Source organism: Metopolophium dirhodum, chromosome 6 (assembly GCF_019925205.1).
Source record: "Metopolophium dirhodum isolate CAU chromosome 6, ASM1992520v1, whole genome shotgun sequence".
NCBI lineage: Eukaryota > Metazoa > Arthropoda > Insecta > Hemiptera > Aphididae > Metopolophium > Metopolophium dirhodum.
In genome coordinates this window covers 24010121-24015570 of record NC_083565.1, presented here as the reverse complement: position 1 = coordinate 24015570, position 5450 = coordinate 24010121, and positions in this window count along the sequence as shown.

The window sequence follows — 5450 nt, the reverse complement described above, 5'->3', positions numbered from 1 at the left end:
ACTAATATTTCTAACTGCTGCATACACACAATATTGAAAATATGTCACCTCTGCATTTTTGCTTTCCTTATAAATAGTATATAATATATAATGTAACTATATAGCACATCTACAGTATGACAATACTACTTATTGTATAAAATCTACAGGGTAATAACTAAATTATAATTTAATATTTCAACATTTATATTGTAAAATGGTTGCCCGATTTATTCCTAAAATATTGTGCTCGTACAGTAAGTTGTACATAGATACAGTGCAGGTGATGGTGTGTCACTGAGTTTTCTTCTAACCTGACTTAACCATTACCTAACCGTATTATTAGCTGCCCAAACACGTTTCTAAGCAAAAGGTACAAAATACGAAAACCTAATTTTAGTATCTGTAATATATTGTGTCGCGCGTTTAAATTAGTCCTAAAGGTCACCAATACTAACCTTACACAAATATACATACATATGGAGACCAAAATTAAAATTTCGAATTCAATAAACCACGCCGCGTCGCATATTCATGTATTATGATCAAGGTATAACGATTTTTAGATAATATAACATACTATAACGACAAACAACCAGTCATTGATGGATACAAACACACACAACACGTACGTAGTTCTGCAACAGGCATATATTACAGTCATCGGCTCCACTCCTTCGACGATCGGTATTGCTATGCTAAGGCATAATATATTATATTCTCGAATGCACGAAATTAATAAGAATCTGTTCATCGCGGTGATTGGTGCTAGCTATAAATTCGAAAGCGGATGTAAATGCAATCATATATAATATAATATGTACATAGGTATCGGCTGTAACGGATATATTATATGCGGCAAACATCCGCTTGATATGTTATTTTTAAGTCTTGTAAATTTAATCCAGTCGAAAATCACTCGAAATACCTACTTATAATGAACTATATATTATTTACTAAATACCAAAGAAATACTAATAAATTATAAATAATATACACACATTATAATAAATTGTTAGTATTTCCAGTAATTTCCGACGTAATTTTCGACGCGTACTCATATATACGAGAATAAAACTGTATTGGAAATTTTAATTAACCGTCCAATTTTTGCTAATTTATTAATCCACAGCGGTTACACATTCAATAATAACATACACTATACCTAATACCTATATAATAATATGTATACCTTTATATGTGTAAACACGTTTTTGTTCGTACAATATTTAATTATTCGTCGTAAGTGCCGTCTTCTACCTGATTGCGTCCATACCTATATCATGTCATAAAAACTAAAAAAAAAAAATAAAAAAAAAAAACGGTTACGAATATTATAATTCGTTCTCGAAACGTACATAATACGCCAGCTACGACTTACCCGGTACACATAATGGTACCAAATTAATTGATTTTCGTATGAGCTTAATTATATTATTACAAATCGATAATATAATTATTAGGTACCTATATAGTATAATACTATAGTATTAATATTATGTGTATGCGCCGAAAAGACGTGAAGACCTCCAATACGGACCTATTCGCGATGTTATGCGTACCTATATACCTGTAAAATACGTTTAATCTTTAGAATATAATAAATTACGTTTATTTCTTATTTTCTTACGTTTTCTCGAGGCACTCAGACCGCTCCTATATATACATTCGTCATTGATATTATTATTAATAATATTAATTATGTTTAATCGCGGCGCACGCGTTTAATTGAATTCTATTGCTATACATTTGGTGAGTACATGAATAATATTGTCCATAACGGTACGCTGGCGCACACGCGTATTGAATGAAAGCATATATAGGTAAGCAGGCATTGAACTTCTGTGAGGTTTATTGCGTTCAACATGAAAAATTTACAACTGTCGACGAATTTAATTCTTAAACCCTCTAGACATTAATATTAGACCTTTGGAAAAAATTATTTTTACATTTACTACTGCGCAGTTAATTACACAAGTACCCGTTTGCCCATATATAAACGGTTTGCGCTATAATTCATGCTTGCGTGCACTTAAATGTACGGCCTGGCTTCTATGCACATTATTTGGCTGAGATAACACACCCAGTTTTACATAATATATTGCGTAATACTGGACAAAAAGCCTATATGAAAAGAGTTGAAATCGGTCACTCCCTATAAACAGCATCAATAATGATAGCTAAACAATAAGATTGATCGTGGACAATTATTAATCGCGCGGAGTATTAATATGATTAAATTGGTGATAAATTTCACCAATATAGACTAAAAAACTAACTGTCGGTTTTTGTCGTACTAAAATAGTATGTATCTCGACGCCAATATTGCATCGCATCTAAGTCTCGTGTTGACGTATTAAATGTATCAGCTTTAAACTATGTAAAATATATCGTGTTCAAAAACATTAATCATCATCCGTTAATCTTAGAGTTTGTTTGTCCAACACATATTACATAATATTGTGCACTGCAGTGTTTTGTCCAATTATTAAAATCTTTCAAATATATATATGAAACCGGCTATTGTAACTTGAGGACACCTTACTTGCAAGTGTTGCCTCCGCCTTACAAACGTACAACATAGCAAATGTGCGTCCAGTAGAACCAATTTTGTGTTGTTGACGTTAAAACTAGAGCGATGATCAATTTTGAAAATAAGAACATTATAATATCTGCTTGTTTTCACGTTGGATTTTTACGGTATTTCAATATTTAAGTGAGTTATGATTACATTTTATATTTTAATAATTATTATTACGTCCCTGCTCGGCATATAACTATCGTTTAAAAATATCAAAGGATCGTAAAAAACCGCGAAGAGCGTGCACATATTCTTTGAGTTTGATAATATTGGTCACTATAATATACGATATCAAAACTATATAACTAAACAAAATCGGTCAAACGCTATTATATTATATGTAATTATTTCACCTTCCACTACAACACCAAAGCTATGATTAAAACAATTTCGAACGACATATTATGGCTACGGGCATGGACTTAAGTATCGACTAAATTAAGTGGAATGGAAAACACCATTCTGCACTTATGAAAAAAGTTAAATAAAAAACTCTTCCCCGCCTCCTCACACATCATGAGAATAATAGAAACTTCCATCAATAGAATGCGAAACGGACACACTTCGATAACACACAGCTATATGGTATCCGATGAAGAGGGATGACCGTTTGTGGCGTTCCCCTCACCATCCAACACATCGCAACTCAATGCCTTACATTCGAAACTGAGTTGGGATATTCAACATTCTGTCAGAAACCCTCTTCCACCCGGTCAACTCAAAATGCACGATAATATTTATTTTTAAATCGAATTAATTAACCGTTCGCACTTAGTATAATAAATTATTATGTTCTCCGTGTAATCAAATAAAAGTGTAAACGCATGTTATATCAATTCAGCCAATGGCCATATTATTGTCGCCGAATAATAATAATAATAATAATAATAATAAATCGGTCCCATCGAACGCGAATTTCCCGCATAATGTTGTGTACACACATTTCGTAAGACGGATACGACACGTCATGTGGGTGTGGTGTCCTCTTAACGGAGCTACTTAGTCTCGCGTACCTGAGTATAGGTACTTAACACTAACGTACCTCGCCCATCCCAGCCGGTCGAACCTCGCGCGATTGTTCGCACTAAATTTATTATAATACATCAGCTTCTAAACGGTATTTTATTGCGATAAAACCCATACCCACCGTAGTCCGTACGTATAAGGAAAAATAATAAAACCGTCGTCGTTATAATGTGATAATATTTTGCCGCATTTTCGTGGGAACTTTTTATTTTACACGCAGACTCGCGGTGTCTTCGCGGTATTCCATTTCGCGTTTACGACGGTCCGCGGAAATCCACGACGACCGCCACGCCGCCAGATGATCGGCGACCGCCAAACGACGACCACGACCGCGGTTGACGTAGGTACATACATACAAAATATAATATAATATACTGGTGACGGGTCGTCCGAGTCGTATTTTTCGGGATAGTCGAATCGCACTTACCCATTACGTAAAAAAAAGGTCGAATCGCAACTGCAGTCATTCAAAAAAAGGAGTTAACATTTAAGGTCACTATGGTTCACATTTATTATTATAATAATATTTGACGATTTAAAAAAAGAATAAAATATATATATTATTAACCTCAAAAAGTTATCAAAATTATTTTTAAAAAAAAAGTTATCATAATGACAATAATAATATTTGATGATTTAATATACGTATATATAATATTATATTAACATAACGGACAATGGTATGTACAAAACGATAATTTTTAGCCACGCCAATGATTAAAACCATTGTCAGTCCTAAAGTCTATAAGTGGGAAGGGAAATTAGTGTTTTATAAACGTTTGACCCCTTCAAATGCATGATATTTTTGTTGGAATACCTTTTTTGAGCCCGAGTGCAGTTCGACCATTAACTTTTTTAAATCCAAGTGCAGTTCGACTAAAATAAGTACAATCCGACCGTACCCGTATTTTTTAACCGATCGGCTTCTCATATCGTACCCATAATATAATAATAATATATACCTGAGCGTATACTATTATTGTGTAGGTACCTCTAAAAAACGTAGAAAATAATCTCATCCGCGCGCTCGTGTACGCTCGTGTTTTATTATTCGACTATATTAATACTATTATTGTGGTTTTATTTGAATATGTTAAAATACGTGTTTGAATTTTATGCCGTTTTAATGACGTGATTTAACGGAAACGTAGTTAAGAATCGGTTAACGCATATACGGCGGCGAGATAATTGAAAATTACACGTTTTTTTTTTTCGGTACTCGTCTTTTCGGCGATACCATATAATATTATATTATTACCTACACACATATTATAATATGCATGCCCGGAACACGGACGCTGTTTTGTCCGAAACTGTTATATTATTTATGTTATATATATTTTGTCGATCGCGCGCATAAATACATATTATGTACGCACGCGGAGAACCTGATTTCTTCGTCGCTCGTCATCGTACACACACACGCACACACATAAACACCACATAATTGTATTATTATATACAGGTAGATTATAATAATATAATAGCGCCGAGTGTCGTTTTGATAAACGTATACCAGCTGATGGGTACCTGTTGCAGCGGCGGCGGCGGCCCTGCCGCTGCTGGTGCTGCACGTGGACGGCGTTTAATGGTCAAACGGGTTGACTAAGTGGTCGTTCGTATTATATTGTTATTTGATCGCCGGGTTTTACGTTATCACGACGACGAAATTATACCGCCGACGTGCACACCGCAGCGATATAATATTGTATACAATATTTTAATATCGTCCGTATATCACGCCGAGGCGGTTACACGTCGCATGACCGCGCGACCAAGACCGTATAATCATCCATACCGCACATACCGCGCACGATGATATTAATGACATATACCTGCCTACGTCATACGCGGATGATTCGGA